This window comes from Tympanuchus pallidicinctus, unplaced genomic scaffold (genome assembly GCF_026119805.1).
Source record: "Tympanuchus pallidicinctus isolate F22 unplaced genomic scaffold, pur_lepc_1.0 scaffold21, whole genome shotgun sequence".
Lineage (NCBI taxonomy): Eukaryota > Metazoa > Chordata > Aves > Galliformes > Phasianidae > Tympanuchus > Tympanuchus pallidicinctus.
Window position 1 is genome coordinate 10,116,992 of NW_026294733.1, and position 24,313 is coordinate 10,141,304.

Below are 24,313 nucleotides of genomic sequence, written 5' to 3' on the forward strand. Positions count from 1 at the left end.
AAGAGATGTTTCTCCAAATCATGCAGTTGAGGGTGGGATAGGAAATTAAGGGCTGTAAAATGAGTTGGGGAAAAAAAAAGTCACAAAATGCATATCCAGAAATGGCTGTATTTGTTATAACGACTGGGAAAATGCAAAGAACCCTTTTCCCAGAGAGCTGTAAATTAGAATATATTATCAGTATTCACTTTCCCTTTCTACACTGCGGGTAACAAATATTAAGTCTTTTAAAAACTACGTTTTTGAGACATAAGGGCAGAGGTTATTGGTGTGCTGATGAAACTGCATTTAGTAACCAGCTGTGGTCACAGGGGAAGCCTCAGAGAAAACTGTGGGGTTCTGAGGGGTGGAGGCTGGCAGGCTTTACCTCCTTTGGTATAGCTTATAGAAGCCAGGCTTCTGTTCTTGTCCCCGTAGGAAGGACAACCTAGGAAAGGAAGGAAATAGCTGAAAATATTCTGGATTCCTAATGGTGTTCCATTTTAAATCTTCTTAAATTCTCATAGTTTTACAGCTTGGCTCACTGTCACTCTTCCACTTTCATAAGTGTGATTCAGTATTTTGATACCAGGATTTTGTTACCAAAATTGGAAATAGTCCTCCATTTTTTAGTTTCCAGTTCTCTTGTAGTTGCCTTTCAGATGTGCTCAGTGCCCACTACCATAGCCATTTTTGTTACTTTGGCATCGATGTTACTTTTGTTGAAGCTCTTCTTCTCTGAGGCTCATTTGAAATGTTACAGTTGGTTGCTCTGACTCAGTTTTGTTCATTTATGTGTTAGATTAATTAGCTGCTTGAGAGAGAAAGAGATGCGGGCCCCAGCACTTGTGTTTAACTGCTGGCTCACACAGATTTCTCTGAGAGCTGTAAATTTTTCTCCGTCTTCATTCCTTGGCATCTCTTCCTTACATGGTAGTATTCAGCTTTTTGTATTTAGGGATTCCTATATGGATCTTAACAGATATTCCCGAATCCTCATAGTGTTTCGTAGCTGTTTCTTAACTATTAGATTCTATATGCTTTTCATATTGCCTGATATTGATAAGGCAAGCACAGAAAAGGGAAGTGCTGAGATGATAATCAAACTTTTTCAGCTACTGTTCACTCACGAGTGCTTCTTTTAATTTATATTATTACTCCATCCTTCAGCATCCAAATATAACCATGAATGTACAACCATGAGAAGGTATTTTTTAAAATAGTGCCCTGAAACACTGGGGAGAGACTTCTTCATATAGTTTTAATTTTCTCTTCCAGCTCTTCCTGTGATGTCTTGGTTTTCGTGAAATGTCTTATGTTTGGCTGCTGAAAGACAAAGATTCTGCTCTTTTGCAAAACAGCCATTTTATTATTTTGGTATTGATGTCAAATCTGGATAGTCCAAATTCATTTTTATTGCACTGCATGGTATATGCTTGTTAAGAATTTAGTGCAGCTATAAACATCTCCAGGACTCCATGGAAGGGATAAAGTGTGAATTATGAACTTGCTAGAATGGGCATTTTCTTCAAGGTAACCTGAGCCTTTGTAGTTCTTCATAGGGACTGTATTAAGTAAATCGATGTTTGTTTGTAAATATTAATTGAGGAATACTGCTTTGGTAATTGCACTGTTATTTGCCTTTTACTGAGTTTCTGAGTTTATAACTTCCTGAAAAAGAGATTTAGCCTGTAAACATCTAAAAGATGGCAAAAATCAATGCTGATTTTAAAGCACTCAACCTCTCTTATTCAGGTTCTTTATTCCCAGTTTTACATCCAGCTGCTGCCTCGTCATCTGTGTGGCTGGTGCTGATTGCACCTCTTTTGTCATCAGCCTTCATCTCTAGATGTGACAGGTTCAAGTCACAGTCATTGTGCGTACTCTGCAGACAAGGAAACTGGGGGATACAAACGTGAACTAACTGACTTTGCATCACCTGCCTGTTGAGATACGCCTTAGGAACTTGTTTCCTTGGTCAGGAATAGGTGTCACGGCTTGTGAGCCAAGGAATGCTGCCTTGTACCCCTATGGGCTACGCATCAGGAGGCTGTGATGGCCGTCCTTGTCCCTTCCTGTCAGTCCAGGATCAGATACTCCACTGTCAGTCTCTTACACATCATCTCTCCGTCAGAAGGAAGGGAGGTTTTCAACTTTCTTCTGGCTTTTTGATAAATTAAAGGAAGTGCTGGATGTCCCACAGGAGGAGGGCGCAGGAGTTGCCTTTAAAGAGGGGAGCAAGGAGCAAGCTAGCTGTTGTAGGCTAGGCAGCTGGGCAGGAATTCCCAAAGGAGTACTGGAAAATTTACTGCTAGTCAGTGTGAAATTGTCATCTGTGCATTTGGGGTTCATCTTTCTTGGGGCCTGATAGCTGGGTTTTACAACAGAAGCACTGAATCAGACCTTGGACCAGTTAGATCCTCGGCAGGGCCCGCATGGCAGCTCCTCACTTGCTGGTGTAACCACTCCTCACCTGAGAAAAATGGCATTCCTTCTCTTCACAGGCCAATGTCTCAGAGGGATTCGGTTAGGAGAACTGCAGCATCCACCGTACATCTTGAGTGTTAGTTAAAAAAGGAGAGCAGGGTTAGTACACAAACCGTAAGGCAGAATTCCACCGCAGCGGGGTGCGCTGGTGCCTCAGTGCATCTGGCCCTCTGGTTTTTCTCCATGCTCCGTTTCTCACATGTCGAGGGGAAATCAGAGCAATTTGTTTTTAGGTCGTGGAGAGCTAGGCAGAGGAACACTGCTGAAGTCAAGTGTCTGGATTTTGTGTTGAAAAGTGAGAGAAATGCAGGTAAGGGAAGCTTCACTTCGTTTTTTTCATTACGCCACATGAAAGAGGCATATGATAGGTTTATTTTTTAATAGGAGTATTTTAAATATGGGTATTACAAACATAGTAGAACACCTTATTCAGAAAAACAAACGAACGAAAAACACTTGGCATGCTGTTATAGCATTTTCTGTCTCCTAAATGGACAATTGTAAGACATACAACAGGAATATATTCGTAATACAGCGCTGTGCTAGTCTGAGCTTTTGCATGGCAATTTTCAGAAGGAGGAAATCATGTTATAAAATCACTTTTTTTTCAATTTGTTCTAGTGTTACAAACCTTAAACACTGAGGAAGAGCCTGTGATTTCAAGAACTCTCCAGTTTCTAAATGACCATTCTGTTGAATATCCTTTTTTGGTGTATGACTTTATTTGCATATAATAAGGTAAAAAATTAAGGAGATTGTTGTTTCATATGCCTCATTTTAAAACAATCCAGGATATTAATTTTTTTTTGCTTTGGTTTATCTTTTCATATGTAGAGTTACTGGTTTTTTAAAAGGCATGCTTATTTTCACCTACTTACCAACAAAACAACAAAAAAAATACAACTAGTTGCTTATGGCCATCTATCCCATTCCTCATCCTAATGTTAATGCCATTGATGAGTTCAGCTGTATGGAGAGCGGGGTTGATTCTGTAAGCAGTTGGGAACAGGACTGGTTCTGCTTTGAGGATGTGTGAACGAAGGTAAGAAGCACAGTGCTCTTCTGATCTTTGCCTGATTCGAAGTTCCTCACTGTGTCCGTGTCATTCTACTGGAAAAATCATAACAGTGGTGTGGGATTTTTTGGTCTGGGTTCTGATGTGTTTGTGAAAGTTTTCCCCATTGATTACTGTTAACTATCTATTAGCTGTTAGCTACTGTTGGCTACCTATTGCAAACCCTTTCTGTCTTGTTCTGATATTCCCTTGTGTACTGTAAGTTGGAGAAGAATTATTATTCTTTGAATTTTCGGTGGATTGAGAAGAAGATTAAAAATAAAAGATGATTATTTTTGCTGTGACAAAATATTTAAAGGTATGCAGCAGGGAATAAACGATCAGAGCTCATAAAAGCATTCCACTGGGAAATCCTCTGCTATTTTAAAATAAAAACAGCTTTTTAGTAATTTTCTAGAGAAGATTGGTAGGCAAGCAAAGGGGAAGGCAAGTAGAATATGACAACCAAAATAATTTTATTTCTCTACAGAACTCTAATCATATAAGAAGAATTCTAATATGTTTTTGTCGGTAGAAGGATGACATTCCATAAGTTAATTTTGCTTAGAGAAAAATCACGCGATGTTTACTTTTCTGTTTCTTTGACATACCATTGAACAGCCAGCTGAGGATGTTGTGGCTGTGCATGCCTCTGGGTTCTCAGAATTAGGACTGGGAAGGACTTGAAAGTGAAACGTTACTAAAAAATGTCACAAAAACAGAAGAGGAGACGTTGATTTAATTAATAAGATTTATGAAGAGACTGATGAGCTCCCTCCTCTTTTATAGGATATGCTTATTGCTTCAGTAGGGTTCAAAACATAAAAGTAACCAAAAATTTTAACATGGTGCATCTAACTTACGGTGTCTGCGGATTTGTGCCTATATGTATACTTGCTGAAATAATCAGCCTCATATTTCTCTTAAAGCCAATAAGCATTTAATGTTTCATACTGGGTTACGGAGGCTTTCGGAGGCATTTATTCATGTGCTGACTCTCAAGGATGGAGGGTCAGTGATGAAAATGATACTTTTTCCAAGGCTGAAATGTCGGGATAGTTTTAGTTTTCAAATTACTCGAATTATATTTGCAGTAAATGAGTTTCTGCTCATGAAATAGACATAATAATGTCAGGATCTGGAAAGGATGAAAAAGTAGATATTTAATAACCCAAGCTCTCCTGAAGAATAAAATTGTGATGAAATTGTATTTTTCTTGGCAGAAACTTCCTAACTCTTGCAAGACCATTTTCAGATGCTCGGTCCCCAGTGCATCGTCACCATGTAAAGCAGCGCTGCCTCCATAAATACGCATCTTAAGCCTCACTGGAAACGTTTAAGGACGAGGAAAATAGAAATTAACCAGAATGCAAATGCCAAAAGCAGATACAATTATTTTTCAGTGGAAATAGTTGTAGCAGGAGTTCCGAGAGCAGCAGCTATTCTGCTTAGCTGGGTGGGGTTGTACAAAGACAGCTTTAATGCCGGTTCGCTTCCGCGTGATGTTGTATTAGTTAAGTTTAAAATTGTGTTCCCTGGCAAACCATAAAAGATTTCGAAAGTATTAGACACCCACTTTTGTGCTGGAATTTAATATGCAACTTTTTATTGGAAAATAATCGTCCTTGTCTGGCAAAATCCACCATGCAATATTTCTGTTAGTAGGCATAATGCAATAAAGACAGGGAGGGCTATTTATCACTACAAATTTTGAGGATTTCAGGATTCTTTTTATTATTTTAATATATTTCTTTGGTATTAAATCAGAAAAATGATAAATTACACCTGTCGACGCTGTTTTTCTTTTTTCCCAGAAAATGATGTACAACCCAATTTCACTGGTCATTTTGGCTTTTAAAGATATGTATTTTTTTCCTATAAAAAACTCTACCAATAGTTTTTTTTTTTTTAATAATAATACTGAAGTACTTTTTATTTCGAACATATGAAGTAGTTTATAACTACTTCCTGGCATTGCAAACTTTGGCCTTTTCACATTACATTAGTTTTTTTAAACGGCACTGGGTATGTATTGCTGTGAAAGAAGCAGGATATTGTTCAGATGCTGGATCCAGTGGATCAATTTTCGGTATTTGGTATGGATTAAACTGTGGCTAGCCTGAAAGGTTAAAATAATAATTTATTTAATTTCAATACTTGTCCTGTAAGTCAATCAGCTTCTTGACAGCCTTTGAAATTGGGTTATTTAGCGTTGGGTTTTTCTTGGTGTTTTTAACTGTCCTTTTTTCCTTCTTTTTTCTTTTTATTTTTGAATGATTGTCTGTGATTAAAAGCACAACGTTATGCCTGTAACTCTGTGGTACAATAGGAAAATTTAACAACTAAGGAAAAACATAAAACATTATTAACAGCAAAGGCAACAAATGATTTGAGCTGGTGTCATGGTTTGCATTACTTTCACAATTATTACAGGTTTGCATATTTTGAAATATATTAGCCCAATTTGATTTCAAAGCTCAGTTATTTGAATTATAAATCATTATGTCCCTCCTAGCTGATCAGTCCTGAAATATCTTTGAATTAATTTACATAATGGAATGTTAGTCATTCCTTTATGTCTTGGAAGCCATCGTGCTCCCTCATGCACGTTCAGTTCTCTCTAATAATTAACTTTTCCCCTGTACGTTTCTGTATCAAAATACTCACAGTTTCATTTTTGCTTTGCACAGGGGCACAGGTTGAAATATTTCTGAGAGACTCTCAGTTCTTTATCCATGTCTTTGTTAGCCTTACAGTGCTATGGAAGGTGCTCTCCCTTAACAGGAAAAAATGAAGTAAACTGTAGCTCTGCAATATAAAAACATGAAAGTGCTGTAGATTGACAAAGAATCATCTTAAAACTAGATTAGGGGATTTTCTAATAGCAGCTATGAAACCTATTGGTACACTTTTATCCATTTAAAAAGAATTTAATCCATTTAAAATGAAAAGGGAAATTGTTTATTCCTGTAAAAGTAATCCAACGCTACAACCAATTATGTGCAAGAATGGCAGAGTGCAGCGCATGGAGAGGAAAACAGAGCAGCAGTAAGAGTTATGGCTGTTTGGCATACATGAGTATGTGCTCTCCTGTAAAGTTATACAGTTGCATACTATTATTTCCTAAATAATCAATGCCAAGGATAAATAGTATTCAGTGAATGACTCCCATTTTTATAGTGCTTGTGAAGCGTGCAAACCCGTAAGTCCTTTTATTTCATGCTTTTGATGCATGTCTCTGCTTCTTGCAGTTTTTTTAATGATATTTTGGAAAAAGTGCCTTAGTGCCCTTGGATACATCGCCGTGGAACTGAAACACTGGGATTTAAGTGACTTGCTGAAAGTTATCCAGCGATTTTATTTCAAGTGCAGGAGAAGCAGCAGTTAGCAAATGTAGGCCATCGCTTTGCCCCTTCTCTCACGTGCAGGCGTCCCTGAAGGCAGCTCCACCTGCAGCACAAAGCTGTGCCTGCAGTGCAATGGTGGCCAACGTTATCTCCTTCCTCCAAGCCCAGATGTTTGGATCATTTGAGATAGGATTTAGCGTGTCGTCATGTTGTTAAAGATGTTTGTATCCATGCTGCTGGCAAAGGATTCAAGCTGTGGAACAAGTCTTGACCCCCTTACCTGTAAGAGCTTCTGCAACTTAAGCTTTGCAAGTTCAGCTTCCGTGTTCATACGAAATAGGCTATCTTTTGTGTTACCTAGTGCATCCCCCTTGGAGCCATTTTTCATGCAAGCAAATGCAGATGTGCTGAGCCCAAGATGGGGCTGCTTTTGTCCAGAGCTGGAGAGCTTTACGAGTGCCATGGAGAGACCAGCACCGTGCGGCCATCCTGCCACAGTGCTGCCCTGCTGTCTCACCGACACGAGACACGAGACTCTCCTAAGAAATTTATATTCAGTTCTAATACATTTGAAAATACTTTGTTTTAGTGTTTAACATAGCTTAGTATGTATGAGATACACATTTATCTGTGGTAACTGAAGCAAATGAGACAGGCCCGTAAGACTGCCTCTGTGGTTCAGCAGCTGTGAGGTCAATGCTGCTTAGGGCTGCTGCCAGTCCATTGCCCAGTGCCCTTCTTCAACACAACCAGTTGCAAAGCTGCTTCTATTGTGCTGATAACTTGGGGCTGAGGGAAAAAATTAATGTTTCTTATCAGAATCTCTGTTTAATTATATAAGAGTAATTTCATTCGTCTCTTCTGTGACTAGAATATATGCCACGAAAAGTAATTGCTTTAATTAATAATAGATTATGGTCTTTAATGTTCTGAAGAACATCTCCATGATGTATTTTCAGTTGAAATTCAAGATCTCCTTCATTTAAATTTGTTGTTGTTTCAGTTGGGACTTTTTTCTCGCTAAAAAATCCTGCAGGTTTGTACAACCTGATTACGTAGCAGCGATGTGGCAAGGTTGGTATTTCCTTAACACCTGCTGCTGATAGTTTCCTAAAAAGACCTGTGAAAACAGATGCTGTGAAATTCGTGCTTCAGAATCACACAGTAAGTTCTTACAACATTAAGAAATGTTGAGTCTGTATTAGATGTTGTAGAACACATGGCTTTTCATACACTTCTGTTTTAACAGAGTAAGCATTTCCCTTCCTTGGGCTTCAGTGGTAATTACAACATCAGTGACCTCTGGTGCTGGACAATATTCTGTACTGCTCTCACTCCTCTTCTCATGGTAAATTTAGGTAAGATCCTCCTTAGGTGTCCCTGCAATGCCTTGGTGTCTTGTTAAGGATTTGTAATGCTATGAATTTTTATGGTAATTCAACCAATTAAACAGCAGTTTAATTGCATAGTAAATATTTGTTTATATTTAAATCACTGCCTATCAACTTGAGAGATTTATGGCATTAAGCAGTAGCAGCATATGTGTTGCCTTCTGTTGGAGAAATAACGAAGGCAAGTTGGGTGTTTTTTTCTTTTTGCACAGCATTTCCTAATAGGAGACATTTACAAAAGAAGGGCCTGAATAAGTGCTTTGAATTTCACGGCGATGTACTGATTGTGCCAGAACAGTTTCAGGTAGAAGTTTTGTTTATTTCATTTATTCATGCAAGTTCTCAGTATACAAAGACTGTGAGTTCAGTAAGAGCATTGGTCAGAGTTCTGCAGTTCAGCCTGCAGCACTTAGGGTTGTATCTTGAGTTGTCCTTTAGAAGTTAGAGAGTTCAGACACGTAAAACTCAGAGCACACATTAATAGCTAGATGCAAGGGTGCGTTCAGTCACTTTGAATCCTGCCACTGCCTTTTGCCACCTGAAGAAAATGTGAAGCTCCATCTGCATTCCTGTTTCTCTTTTGTCTGGGTTGAGGAGGTTGAGGTTGTAAAAATGGTCACTGCAACAAACCATGTGTTAGAGAAGCTGATAGTGAATAACGAACACATCGTGACTCAGACTGCTTCTGGTCAGAGGCCCAGAGCTGATCAGAACTGTGGGCCTGTATCAGCTGGGGATCCACCTTACAGAATGCTTTTTTGGGGGCAGGCGTCTGTAGATGTTCTAAGATGGGGCTGCTGACGAGAGCTTTCAAAAAATAATGCACCAAGTCTTTCATGTACTGATTGCTAATCCTCACACAAGAACTGGCAACGTGCAGGAGAAATTGGCACAAAGCTGTAAGTCAATAGCAGTTGATATCTCCTTTGATGTTAATGGGTGCCTGTACTGTCTGCTGCTAAACACTGGTGAAAATAGTTGAGTTGGAGACAACACCAAACTGTAGTCATCAGCTTTTTCTTAAAGAATGGTAGCTGTGACCTGGACCTGTCTTTTCTTGGCTAATGTCATATTAACATAAGCAGTAGTAGATAACGTTTTCTAGGTTGCACATACAGATTCAGGGACATTTCCTGTAGGTGAAAAAAAAAAAAAAGTGTAAGAACAAGACTGTAAGTATTAAAAACAGCACCAGGTCACAGGTGGTGTAAACATACATCAGACAAAATGCAGGCATGTTACTTATAACTGGTTACAAGGGAATAAAGGCCCTTCTGATTCTCCTGTATTTACATCTTCACACGATCTGATGTGGAGCTTCTCAAAAAGACATGCGTCAGTCTGTTGGCTGTTGTCCTTTTTGTTCCTCCTGAAGTTAATTTGGAATTGAACTGGTAGAAAAGCACATCTGGAGCAACAAACAAGTCTAAATTTGCATTTTGGGATTCAAATTAAAAAAAAAAAAAAGCAGAGCACACAGTGTATTGTGCTTTCTATACGTATATATTGTTTGCACAAGAATTAAATGGCAGCATTACGTGAATCAAGGGATATTAACAAACTGTGCCTCGTAGTATTTTTAGACCAAAAAGCATTGTACCAAATGTCTTCTCCTGCTTTTTCAAGAGTTTATATCAAATCTTTTTATGTGATGTATCTAAACAATTTATGAAGGAATAAAACTGGGATGAATTTTCATTGATGAATTGTTCTGAGTAAAAGTTTGTTGCAGAAATGTTCTTGGAGATTAATCAAATACAGTACATGGAGAATATTTACCTCTTAAGCAACGTGCTCCTGAAGTGACTGGCAAAATATGACTGTAGTGGGAAAAACAGTAACATATTAATTATCATTTGCTTTAAAATGTGCTTTGGATTCTGTTGAATAATTTTAACGTTGTATAATCAGACTAAAAAATCTTTGTATCCCAGATTGTCTTTGTAATAATTTTGGGGAGGGCAATTTAGAGCTGCACCGTTTTGTCTGACTGGCTCCTGGTCCGAGATTTCTAAAGCAAACAAAGTATTCTGTTGTGTGAATTATAGAGTAACGAAAACTAATGCAGAAAACGCCAGTAAAAGGTGTGTTTAAAAGTTCTTAAATAAGGGTTAGTAAATTTTTATCACTTCTTTTTTCATTGCTCAAGACAGCAGATCTAAACTGTAGAATATGCCTTCAGGATCTCTTCTGCATGATTTGTCAGCATCCCGTACTTACAGGTATATGTAGTCGTGCCCAGTGCAAAACCTCTCCAAGGAAAACAGGTTTAAATATTGCCTTAAGCCACACGTGGGCCTGATGTAATGAACATAGGACATTGAGGATGTGTTTGTGTAGTTTGAGTTTCAGCAGATGAACCATGGTAGATTTGTTAAGCATAGGTTCTTTCCTTCCTAATTAGTACTGCAGTGATCACTGGATGTGGATGCTGCTTATAGGAGAATGTGAAAGAAATCTTTAGGTAATAATTCGGTGTGTAATTAACAGGAGGTTTATAAAGAGATGGAAAATAACATGAACAGTAATTGTTTAACTTCTAGGAGGGTAAGAGGAGGCTCAAGCTTGTTGGTGAGGAGAACAAAAACTAGTGCTGCATTGGAACTGGCTGAGGAAAGGAGACAGAAAGAGCTGGATGAATGCTATGGAACGACTGTAAGAGGGAGGGGACAAAAGGCCTCAGGAAAGGCAAATAAGGCTGAATCAGGTCAGCAGAAAGTGGTGGAGAGAAGATTGTGGAGGAGACAGTCAAAGATGGATGGGATTTAAGTTCTGTTTCCCAAAGTCCACCAAATCCTATTGCTGCCAGCAGTGGCTTTGAAATCCGACGCAGTGTCTCAGCTTCCTTTGTTCTGCATGGGCAGGATGGAAGGTACAGAAGTCATCAGTTACTTTGCTAGTTTGAGAAAGTTCTTGAGCATAGTTTGTGATTTGAAGGTCCTGATTCATCAGCTGTTGTCAATGAATGCAGCAGCAGCAGCAAGTTATTGAAAGTGTTTCCTTTGCTTTATAAAAAAACTCCAGAAAGCTGGGCATGAAAGCCCTGTGTGAAAGGAAGCAGTTCAGGTCACAAAGCCAAGTAAGTATTCAGAACTGGGAAAGTGCTGTGACTAAGATGACCTGTGGAACATCCATTTCCTCTCCACTGTAAATACATACACTGCTATGAGACAGCTTTAGTTGCAGGTTCACAATTATTCTCTCAGAGGAGTTTGCCTCTTTCAGTTCAGATGATGTGTCATCCTTAATGAGTAACTACTGAGTATTTTGTTTTTCTGTGATGTTACCTGGGTTTGTTTGTTAGTCCACTTTTTGCTTTCTGTTGGGAAGACAGAAGTTTTCTGTTTTGGGATAAATTATTTGGTCCATGAGAAAAGAGGTTGGAATTAGACCCATTTTGCAGATGGATATATGAAACGTAGAAGCAAAACTTTAAAGTTTATTCTACATTTTTTTCAACTAATTTGGTACATGGGAGACTCCACTGATCTTTAGCTCTGACTTACAGTACGTCTGTTGTATCCATCAGTTGCCCAGGAAATACTAGTTCAGAATAAATGGTATTGTTGAAGGTAAGAGAATGAAAAGATCCCAGTGTTGGATCAAGGAGAAGTCTAGGCCAGGTGCTGTCTTGGGCACTGACCATTGATAGGTGCTCAAAGCAGGAGTACAAGTGTTTCCCCTGAATCCTTTCCTAGATTTGATTTGCCAGTTAAAAGAGAAGTGAGAGGAGTCCTATAGCAAAGCTCTTTAAAGAGCATAAATTAAATTTCTACTCTTAATTGACCTGGAGAGGATGAGTGCATGCGGCAGGAAGACTACCTGCATTAGAGAGCTGAACTTAAGTAGCATGAGTACCAATTCCCATGCAAATTGCCATTTGTAAAAAATGTGTTGTTTATAATTACATTTTCAGCACTGTAACAGGGCAACGAAACAGTCTAATGAAGACAACCTTTTATGCCTTTTCCCACAACATTTTCTTTCATTTGCTCCAACTTCACACCTCTGAAACAAGCAAGGCGATGGTGCTGCACAGGTAACCCCAACACAGTCCAGATTTATTTCTGTGACGGCTTCATCCTGTATACTGAGTATGTAGGAGGTAGAAAAAACAGCATTTAATCATAAAAGATCCTGGTTTAAATGAAATATGCTCATGGGAGAGTCTGACTCACTGTTGCAGCCTTAAATCTAACATTTTCAAACTGTTGAGTCTTGATATCTTAGGTGAGTGTTGTTCTGTGCTGCTGAGCGAATGGTGTCTGATGAACAGAGGAAACAAAAGGAGGAAGGTGTGAAATGCAGAGACATGCCAGTCTCAGTTACAAGTTGTTTGCGACCAACTACTTGTCATTTATTTACATCTCATTTAAAAATATATGTGTGTCAAATGTCGGATTTCTCTTCTTGTAGTGCTGATGAAAGTTCCGGTGATGTCAGTGATATTTTATTGTGAAAGCTTAAGAGACTGACCCTCCTGGAACAATGGTGTGAATATGATGGGATCCTTTTCTGTTTTTTGTCTCTTTTCCTGTAGGTGAAGATGAGAATGAGTTTAAGAATTTCATGCTGCCCCTCACCGTTTCATTTGAGAGTGTGACTCAGATGCTCAACAGCAGTTTAGAACAAGAAGAGGCAAAGGTAGGTTTATTTCAATTACAGGGAAATAAATTATTGATGGAAAAGACTTATGGTAGGGCAACTGTTCAGCCACAGATTGTCATCTCTGCTCTCTTTCTGTCTGTTGAAATGTATATACCTGTATATTGATATATTAATACTTGTATGCATATGTGGATAATGAAGTATGTAGGCAGTGGAGATACAAAGGCCATGAGTGACTGTCATGAAAGAAACTTTGTACAAATATTTGATAAAGACTTTGGGATTTCAGTGCTTTATGGATCAAGTGACCTCGTTTGAGTTCCATTTGTAATCAGAGGGGAAATGTTAATTCATTGATAGTTCATCTGTTTCATACTTCCCTTTTCTACACAGTATCCTATTGTGTTTATTAACATATCTATTAGGGATATAAGGAGACATATTGTAACACACTTGATAAAACACTGCTGCTTTAAAGTTGTTTTTTTTTTTTTAAACAAGAATTTATTATATAAATCAAGACTTTATTAAATGGCTGGGCATATATGTATAAATAGGAACTGGTCTTGAAGTATTGCACCCTTAAACTGAACAAAGTGATTAGGATAACTGATAGCTAAATAAGGTTTTTATGTGCCTGTGGGAGCCATATTAGGATTGATTTGACAAGTCAGTTCAGCTGTGGCAACAGTCATAATATCTAACACAACATTATGTTTTATTAGTAAAATCCTTAAGTGCAGCAAGCTGTTTGTGTCAAAACAACAGTATATTTTAGGGAAGAAAAAGACTTGCTAGATGCAAGCTGCATCATCAGGAATGATAATATATTAGGCAGCTATTGCATTAAAGAGAGCCCCTTCCACTGCCACTGAATAAATAGTTACCGGTGCAGGCTGGAGCCTTGCTTCAGCCACACAGGGTAATTTGGAAGGCACCCTCACAGCAGTCCACTATTTGGAAACAGTTTGCAGCATAGTGGAAAATTAAACAGACATCATCGTTTTTATCCACTTCTTCTTGTAAGAAAATGAACAGAGACCCAAGAAATATTTATCCAATGATTTATCTGCAGAGCATATCAGGCATTAAGAGAGGATGCACAGTTCACAGGAACCACTTGAGCTGAGCTGCTGTCTTTTAAAAATAAGGCTTGATATTATTTCGACGTATCCTTAATTTTGTTTATATATTTAGTTTTAGTGTCTTTTTGTTTGTGACATGCAGGCAGTTAAACTATTTGGGGTTCATCTTTTATATTTTGAAGTCATTCATTCAAACAGTTGGAACGAAGAGGTCGCTGGATATCGTTCTCCTTTCTGCAGGAGGCAGCATTTACCTCGTGTGAGAATTCCATTTATTAAAAGAATTCTGCTGCTGTCCTGCCCGGTTTGTTAGGAACCATCTCAGCAGAGAAATTTTAATGGAGTGCCAGTGATATATTCCTAAACTAGCAAGTTCTTAACGACCCTGGAAAGTGACTGCTTGATTACACTTTAACGGTATTTGCAAATAAAATCACAAGTAATTAAGGGGAAATCTCCAGGCTTTTGAGCAAGTTTGATGCATGATAACTGCCTGATTCAGCTTCATCTAGAGTAATGCTGTGTAGACAAGAGCTACTGAGATCAATAGCAACATAATGATAGTGGCAGAATTAAGTGAGTAACCTGAGAACTGTGTCTTCAAAATGCATGCAGCTGCCACAAGCCAGGGCCACACAGTGCACTCCGTGCTTCCGTCCTAAATGTTCATCAAAAGACGCCCTGCAGGAAAATGGAGTTAGATGCTCTTTATTGCTGATCGTGTCTCTTGCCACATTTATCAGGGAAATTGGATTAGCAGTTGGCAGCTGCAGGTAGACAAGGTTCTGCAGTGATTAAATATGCAGCTTGGCTGCATTTGTTGTGACAGACCTTTAGTAAATTCTACTGTAAGCACCATCTGTCTAATTTGTATAAAGAAAACTTGGTGCTTTAAGCTACTGATAAAGGACTAAATCTGTTGCTTTATCATAAACAAAACTTTTGCTCTAAATTCTCTTAAATGTAATTTATTGGGTTAAAGCTATTTTTCTATCACGATGGATAAATAATACATGCAAAAGTGCTTTCAGGTACTTCATTTCCCAAGTACTGAGAACAAAAACAGTTCAGTTCTTCAATAAAATGCTTAGTATTCCACTCCACAGGGAGATGACACTGTTAAAATATCACTATGAAAATGGTCCAGGACTGCCAAATTCATTTAATTTGTGGTTTTTACTAGGACTTTCTAACTGGCTAGGGTTTTTGTTTAGTACTTCTGAACTGCACCATTGAAAAGCAGTCACAGTACGGGAGCTCTTTCTTTTTAAGATACATTTGTAATCGTTCAGGCTGCACGCAGAACATATGTTTAGGTTTCTGTTCTGGTGAGATCAAACGTAATTGAAGATGGCTTAAATGATTGTGCGTCGCTTTTTTTCCTCTCCTAGTTCCTTCTTCCCGTTCTGGTATTGATACAAAAGAAGTCCAACATTAAAACAGAGGTGATTTTCCCCTAAGAATTTTGGGGTTTCTCGTGCCAACCCGGTGAGGTCATGCACTGACCGGGCAGCCCGAATCTCAGGCGTACTTTGTTTAGAGCTGTGACATCATCAGGTTTGATAGAAATGGGTGAAAAAAAAACATCTGAGGAAAAAGCAGTTAAATAGCAACATGCTATCTTTAGCCGGTTTGTAGAAACTCCATGCTGTTAAATTATTTAAAATCCTTGATTTTCAGCTTGCACACATTAAAAGTTTTCACACTAAGTGCCAAATGTTGCAAACAGCACTTTAACAGAATGATTTTGCTTTGATCCCTGTAGCAGTTCCTGAATAATTTATCACAGGTTATTGCCTTAATTCTGGAGAGGGATAGAGCAATAAAGGCAGATGAAAACACTCCAGTTGAAACACCTTGGGGCCTGCTCATTCCTCTGACACGGCTCTTTTGTTGGAACTATTTAGAGGTTATTAAGACGTGTCTCCAGAATTAAGAGTATGCTGTAAGGATGAAGACAGCCATCTTAATTCTAAAGACAAAGCGCAATGACCCTTCACCTTTTTTTTTCCTTTGTTGTTATTATATAGTAGAATTATGAGGGTAATATTATAGCTGCACCCAGTAGTGCCACTATGGTTAAGGGTCTGTCAGACTTTCCATTACAAACCCTGTTTTGGGGGTGGGTGCCGTGAGGAATCTCATCCCTGCTCAATTGCTGAAGTCAGGCACTGGGCACACGCTGGCACGTCAGGGTGGTTGCTCTGAAAGCATTTACACGTTCATTTCTTTTCTTTTAAAAGCCTGCTGAAGGGGCTCAGCCGGGACTTTGAACCAAAACGCTGCAGTTGTAAAAACTGGTTTGATTTAATGCTCGAGGAAGAATATTTTAAAACTGAAATTTGATCAAAATTGTTTTGTTAGTAGGAAAATCAGTGTGCAAGTCTGCGTACCGCTGACGAGATCTGTTCACTGTGTGTCTTGTATTTGTTGTAGTTTGCTTCTCATCTTACTCGTGTTGCAGCTACCAGTGCTGCTATCTGCTCTCCCTTTGCCTCAGAAGCGGCTGGTTGTAGTTGGGATGAAGCAGTGTCTTCATGTGCCATTCAGATTGCTCTGTTAAGCTTGCAAGGCACTTTCAATCCCCTGAGATGACAGCCTGAAAGGAGACGTATCAGTGTTGCTGTTTGCCTCTAATAAGTTTTGTGCACGTGGATGCTATTTGAAAAATCATAGCAGACCAGTAAATGTGAAAAACCTAAATGTGTTGGGAATTGGATGGTTTTGGTGAGGTCCTGGCCTGGTTTTCATTGTTGTTGGTTTGGTTTTTTTTGCTAATGTGACTTCAGCATCTATGGAATCTGGAGTGGTTTTTGCTCCAACTGAAGTTTCAAGATACTTGTTAGCAGCAACATAAATGGAGCAGGATTTATCTTGGGATTCTGTAGCACTGCATACAGGCTGCTCAAATCCTCAGCTGTCAGAGGTCCTTTTTTATTGAGTTCTGATTCAGAGCATCTAAACTAAACCACTGAGTACTCTGGAATTGTATGGGACAAGAGCATTAACTATTGTGCTGCTTTCTAGATTGAGGCAATTTATCAAGAATTATATTAATTATATATATATATATATTATTATATATATAATTAATTGTAATATTATAATTAATGGTGTGGGCCTCTTAATACCGATATCGATGCTGAAAGCAGAGTAGGCATGTTATGGAGATACACTGGGTTGGTTGCATTCATCTAGGCCATGTTCTAGAGACCGCAGTAAGACAGCGAGTTCAACGTCAAGCAAAGGCCAGTCCGTGTCTTTCTAGGGGCTGCAGCTCTCCTTCTTCCTTGCATCAGCCTTTACTTCGTGCAGTATTCCGTACCACATTTTATTTTATTTTATTGTGCTAGTATGGGCAAGAGAACCCAAATCATTCTGGGAGATTTCCACCTCCTCATGTATTGTTGCGTCTTTGTATCCCTTTGGATAGAAGTGTAAAGCATTGCTGGCTTGTTCTTTTCATTCTTTATGGTTTGGCTGCCATGTCTGCCACAGAGTTACTTTCTGTGCGGGCAAAACAGTGCACAAAGTATGAAAATGCAGATAAATATAAGGATAAAGTTATGATTTTATGTCATATCTTCTCGGTATTGAACACTTCCTCTCTAGTGATTTCAGAGTCCCATTAAAGTTAATGAGAGTTGAGACCTCTGAGCATCTTGAAAGTTCAGGCCATTAGAATGCACAACAGAAGGGAAGTGCAAATATTAAAATACTCCTAGCAACCTCACCGCTGTTTCAGAGAGGACTCAATTTATCCTCAGATAAATCTACGTGTATGGCATCCAAGTCAATTGGACTAATGTGTCTGCATAGGAAAAGTAGAAACTAGCCCTTGTGTAAGATTACGTGCAGCAGTTTAACAAGGCATCAGCCGTAATTTGCTCTTTGTGTAATCAATTAGAATTAACACGTGAATTTTACCTTCTACATTTCTCAACTCTGTCAATATTACGGTATTATCATTGAGTGCAGTTTTGAAAACTCTCTTTGAAAAGAGAACTCCTGGCTGTTTTGTTGCTGTGCTTCTGTGATCTTTTAACCAGGCTCTGCAGAGCTGTGGGCTTCATAATGGAAAAAAGAAATCCCTATAAACCCCACCTGCCACGCATGGATTGCATTTATTAGTACTAATTCACTATCAAAAAAGAATATCTGTTTAACTCCAGTCAAAAAAATGTGCTTATGTTGTGAAAATACTTTTCATTTGCAAACGTTTTTTGGTATTTCTATTAATTATCGTGGAAAAACCCTTTTAATAGGGGCTAATTATTTACATGTAGTTTTGTCTGCCTTTGAGCTGAAAAGGTTCTGACGCCACTATTCATTAAAGGGAAAAAAATCTCAGAATTAATGTTAATATGGATAGAGATTGACTTGGCCCCTGTAAATAAACATCAGTACTTCTTGAAGAAGCCTATTTTGGAAAATGACTTTAAAAAAAAAAAAAGTTAAAATAACAGTGCAATGAGAATCTCAGTATAACCTTAAATGCAGCTCGTTATGACTACTAATTAGTCTTAGACCTCATTTTAAAATATTACAGGCTTAAATTAACATTTTATTGTTATTGCTACTTTAAATATATTAATACAGGAAGTACTTTTAAACTTAATGCACTGTATTGGAGCATTGTTTTAATTTGCATTATTCATTAGTATGGTATATTGAATAATCCAAAGCATTTTCTGAGCATTGTGCGAATGTTCTCACTGTCAAAGTTGTGGAAATCTTGTTTGTTGAAAGAGCCTTAGTGTTTTTTATTTTAAAAAAAGTATTTGAGCAAGGCATTTAAACTAAAGAATCAAAATCAGATATGTGGTCATTATTGGCTGATTATTACTCCATCTGCTCTGTGCTAACGTGAAAATCAATTACTGTGTCTCCTTCCCACTGACAGCGTATGTTGATCGGGCTGGCAAGAGATCTTCGAGGGATTGCCTTTGCACTAAACACAAAGACCAGCTACACCATGCTGTTTGACTGGATGTATCCTTATTACACTATGACAATACCAGCTCTGTGCACAGAGGGATACCAGGCCCCTTGCATTAGTTTAATAGTATGGCACAGTGGGGAAGAGGAAACAAAGCTAAATGAACTAATGTGTAATCAGCTAAAATTACAGCACAATGGCAACCATGCAGTTAACTGGGAAAGACCACAGAGAGGTCACTTTTTTTGTTGTGTCACACTCCTAATCTGGAAAACACATCCAAATGGTTTCTGTCCCTGCTTAAATCCATGATGTTTTTGTAAAGAGAAGGCTGTGTCTTAAAGCACAACGTACCTGTGATTGTTTTAACATCAGAAGTGCTTTAAAAAAAATCCTGTACAAGTGCAATCTGGGGGGATTTCTCTCTGGTATGAATCATGTCTTTAATTTAGTCAGTTACTGTCTATTTATGTCAACTCTATTAATATCACAACACCTGCAGTCTTCCTGATCAGAAGAAAATGGACTTCTGAAACCAAAATCCGAATGTTTAGGCTGCAGCTTTCTTGGATAAATGATGATAATGCAGCTCTGTTTGCTTTCAGTATTGTACGTGTCTTTGTACCAACAAATATGGTAATTCTCGTGGGTATTTCCCAAGTACTTAGAGAAATGTTTTGTATTTCCATAAATACGAAGGCGTAATTCTTTGTAGGCACAGTCATATTAGAAAAAAAATACTGCAAAATGTAGTGAAGCAACTGCAGCTATTGGCTTTATAATTTAGATCTCAAAGCTGTGGAAGTTAATTATGTTTATTCTATGAACAGAAAAAATAATGTGCAAGTATAGCTGCATGTTTTATTAGAAACGTTTCAGTTAAATAATGAACATTTTCTGTTTGCTAATCTTTTTTTCTTTTTTTTTTTCTTTCTTTTCTTTTTTTTTTATCAAAAAAGAGTGCATTCTGAGAAATGGTGACTAGGACATCATCCTGAAAGGGTGACAGGGCTGTAGAACTGAGCCTGATACGATCTGATAAACATCCTTGTATAGTGGGCAGAAGGATTGTGATGACCATTCAGATAAGCCCTATTTAAGACCTTAACAAGCCAGCAATGATTCTGTCCATGTGCAGGCTCTGCTTGCATCACGCAGCTTGCAGAAAGAAAAAAATCCAAAACAGAAGGCAATATAATCTTTTTTTTTTTTTCCTTTAAAATCAATGGAAAGCATCACTTAATTTCAGATTTAGAGAACTGGAGGAAAAAAAAAAACAACAAACTACTGAAGCCAGTCTGTGAATTAGCATCTCATTTTCTAGTGAGCACCATTGGGGTACGTTTAACTTCATTAGTACTGCTTGTGCTTATGTTACTCTAAAACATAATAATATAGTCTGGAGGATGTGTAAAAGTAGATCAGTATTGTTTCTATTCCAGACTCATTTTACTTTGTTTTTCCTGGTACAGCACAAGTTTCACAGAGCTCTGTGCTAAACTGGAGAGCTCCAGCTATTAAGAGAGGGAGAGGAGAGACTTACCTCCTCTGCATTTGAAAGAAATGGATTCATCCATGGAGGAAGGTTTTTTTTCTGCAAGGATTCAGGATACGTAACCCTCAGGATCCTTTCCTGTAGGAATTAAAAATACATGTATTAATTTCCTTTTATAAATTAAGTTCATTTCAGATAAACAAAACCAGCCTTAAACTTTTGGATTTCATGAATCTATATTAAGAGTACAGATAGACTAAAATGAGTCTTTGTGGCATTTGAAGCTTCAGCTTTCCCAGGTACCTTTCCCTTCAGAATATCTTTCCTTACCACCTCTGGCCATAGGGACAGCTGTGTGCTTCTGAGCAGTGGCTTTCACCTCGGCTGGGTCCAGTTTCATCCAGGTGTGGATCCAAAGCATTATAGCAGAATAAGTTGCTGTTATCTCAGCTCCTCTGTGCTGTAAAAGCAGCAGAAAGAGAAACTGCAAAGAGGAGGGAGGGTCAGCATCTGATCGTGTCGTGTTGTGTTTAAGTATCTTTTGATTACTATATTTCTTGTTTCAAATATCGTGTCAGGAAATTTAAAATTGCCTTAAATTCTAAAGGCAAGCTGTTTTTCAAAACAGATTTTAATTCTGTACTATTTGAAACTTTAGTCTTTTAATATTAAAAACTGCCGATACAGGATATTATGCACAATGCGTTTTATTCACTTGCATTTGTTCAGTCAGTAAATAATAAGGATAGGCAGGAAATAAGAGTGTGAGCTTTTAATGCTGTGAGATCATTCTGTACTGAAGAAGCACAGAAGCAGTTGTTTATGAATCACTGACAGCAGAATTTTCCAAGGAAATATTTTGGGTCTAATCCCTCTGATACCAATGAATTACTCGTAGTGTTTGCTCGGGTGAGAGATTCCTCTCTTTTTTTTTTAATGATCCAAGCATTTAGGATTTACCTTCTGTCCAGTAGATGGCAAAAATGAGCAAAAATAATTCCTTTCAAGTTCTTTCAGTCTCAAAAGGCGGGGAGGGGGGATGCCACCCCTGTATCCTCTATTTTACCATTATGATAGAGTTATTAGGATCGTGCTTTAGAGGTGAATCGTCAGGTATGCTCAAGCTGCACTTGGTTGCCAAGTAGGGCTGTTATGTAGCAGGCTTGCTTATACTAATTGAGTTTCTGTAGCAAATCAGGCTTCTTGGAAAAAGGCCAAAGGCTTTTCATAATTGTATTGACAAGAAAATGAATATGATAAATGGTGTTCATTCAGCTGAGACAAGATTTATAGTTTTCCTCTGGCAAGGGACAAAGAGAAAATACTTACAATAAAAGTAAAATTTGTTTTAAAGTTGTGTAGGTGATCTCAAACAAAAACTGGATTAAAGTATTTCAAAATATTTTAAGCAGTTGTAGGTGTTGTGTGTAGCACCTTCCTGAAGAATGCCAGTAATGAAAGGTCACAGAACCACAGAATGGCTTATGCTGGAAGAGACAGCAAGCTCCAGTGCCTGCTGTGGGCAGGGCTGTCCCCAGTAGATCAGGCTGCCCAGGAGATGAAGGAAAACATCACACAAACCAGCAAAGAGAATAAAAAAACCTGGATATGAAAGTCATTTGTTCTTCCCCAAACACTGATATGTCAAGCTGTCAGTGATTCCAGTACCACAGCTTGGAAAGTTCTTGTCTTTTGTAATTGCAACACGTGGGTGCTGTAATTTGTAGGCCAGTCTTGAACTTGAATGTACAGCCGTTCTGGCCTCAAGAAATGAAAATAATCAAAGTCTGGTTTTCTTAATGGTTATGATGATTGTCTTTGTGTATTTCATTCTGTTTCTTGCTTTAAGACTGCCTGGATGAGATTCTGAATGTTTGATGTGTTTCTTCCTGCTGATATGAGATTGCAGTCTCAGGTCCTTGGTCCTGCAGTCCGATAAATCCATGGCGATTTGGTTCTGAGTTGAGGGCGATATCCACATTTCTGTACTTCCAGTCAGTATTTCTTACAGTTAGGTGGTAACTTAGAGGCAGTCTTGCTCTGTTCCTCCCAGTTGATTCTCAGTATTTTATGACTTCTGATGCCTGTAAAAGAAAAAGGTTGCAAGAATTAGGCTACTGGGTTGAGTCAGAGTTGCAGTGTGCTGGATAGCACAGGGTGTATGTGCATGAGCACATGAAATTGTTGAGAATTGTTCTGATAAAGATGGAGACATCTATACAGAGAGAGACACGTAGCAGTGAAGGTGATGGAAATGATCTGCCCTGGAGGAGTTTCACCTAGGAGTCCTTTAGGGGTTGTGGTTGACCTTGGATGAGGTATGCTTCTTTAGGTCTCTTTTTCAAATCTTTTTACCAAATTGTTATTGTTACATATCTATCCAAATCTGTTTGATGTTTTTTAACAAAATAAAAGCATTTACAGCCCAAAGTTGGCCTCTTCAAAAGTTTTTTTTTAAAGAACTGAAATTTTAGGTTTAAATGTTTTAAGGATTCAGAATTTGAAGGAGACCACTAAACTACTGTAGAGATGAAGGTTTTCTAAACACATTTTCCCATAAAACAAGGCTATACACAATCAGTAACGTGTGTGTAATAGGAGCTACTGCCAATTGCATTGATTGAAACCTTAGCGTTATTCCTTGCAGTTTGCATTCTTTTCAGCTTGAACAATAAAGCTGGTAAGGTTACATTTGTGAATTAGCCGGATTCCTTGAAGTTTGTGGTTAAAATACTTAAAAGTACCGTTGTCTTTAAAACTAATTTCTTCTACTTCATTGTTGTTGTTTGTTGTTTTTTAATAGCAAATTGCTGAAGCCTTTCTGTTGACCCTTGCACTTACAAAATGCACCTATGGTTTCCAGACTTTCCTTGACAATTAATGTGAGCTTAATGCTTGAGCTTGTGAATTGGGATAGTTAATCATATTGGATGTGTTAGCAGCCTGTGATAAATACTGCTCGCTCATCTTTTCGTTGTAGGATTTGGCTGTCAGGTTACTTTGCTTTCTGTTTCCTACCCCACAAAATTCCAAAATGGGGATTCGCAGCCTTTTACCACCTTCCCTTTTGTGGATGTGGGCAGGCTGAAGAGGAAGTTTGGCTTTGGAGATGAGTCACTCAGTTCAGTCTGTACCCCGTGTAACGCTGCTCTGTTTCGAGTATATTCACCATCCTGTCATAGAGAGTGAGCGCTGTAAGTCCATCACAGGAAACAGTGGAAATGGCTTTCGTGACATTACAAAGCTGAGAGGTGATGTGGGCCATCTGTGCCCTCTGAGAATATTTTAGGCAAATAGGATTTGGATTTAAATCCATATTACTAAGTAATTCTCCTTGGTACGTTTAGCTCCAGTTTGACTTAAGATGTAAAGAACCCTCTAAAGGGCAGCAAGGGTATATTCCACATCACCTTCTTCTGCTGTATAGAGATTGTGCCTACAGTGCCTCGAGCAGCTGGCAGCAAAAAGGCACCAGTCTTTAGGAGCCTCAGACAGACAGCAGCAGCCAGAATGCCTTCCATCTGTCTGCACAGTGCTGTCGTTCATCAGCTGTTCATCATGTGTGACGGCTTGGCCTGCTCCAGGAGAGCTGAGACATGACTGTGTCTACATATCCAGGAAGCATGTCAACCTTCATGCGTTTCAGGCTTGTATTTCATGATCCAGCATTGGGTGCTTGGCCTGTATGCAACTTTGTAAGATTCACAGTGGTTGCCTTCATGGTCTGAATAGGCAGTAGCGTTTTCCTAAGAGCAGTCACTATTTCTAGTGGCATTAAATAAAGCAGAATTATATGACATGAAACGAAGTTAAAAGAAAAATAAGTTTAATATTAAATAAAGTCATTAACTCTGTTGGCTAGATCGTATCTTGATAGCGAATTGCATAGTTAAGTTCTCTTGGTTCAGTATCATAAAAGCTGTTTAAT

The 24,313-nt window shown here is 38.4% G+C and overlaps 1 protein-coding gene across 2 annotated transcripts in view; it reads left to right on the forward strand.

The window, feature by feature from the left end:
* Positions 1–8,127: 8,127 nt before the first annotated feature.
* Positions 8,128–24,313, forward strand: part of LOC128081572 (ran-binding protein 17-like) — a 57,418-nt gene continuing 41,232 nt past the window's right edge. The window contains exons 1-3 of one of the 2 annotated variants that reach the window (XM_052684948.1): positions 8,128–8,225; positions 18,855–18,943; positions 20,731–20,789. The gene's annotated coding sequence lies outside the window, so the exon portion shown is untranslated. The remainder of the gene's footprint in view (positions 8,226–18,854; positions 18,944–20,730; positions 20,790–24,313) is intronic. The other variant, XM_052684950.1, reaches the window with a different exon arrangement.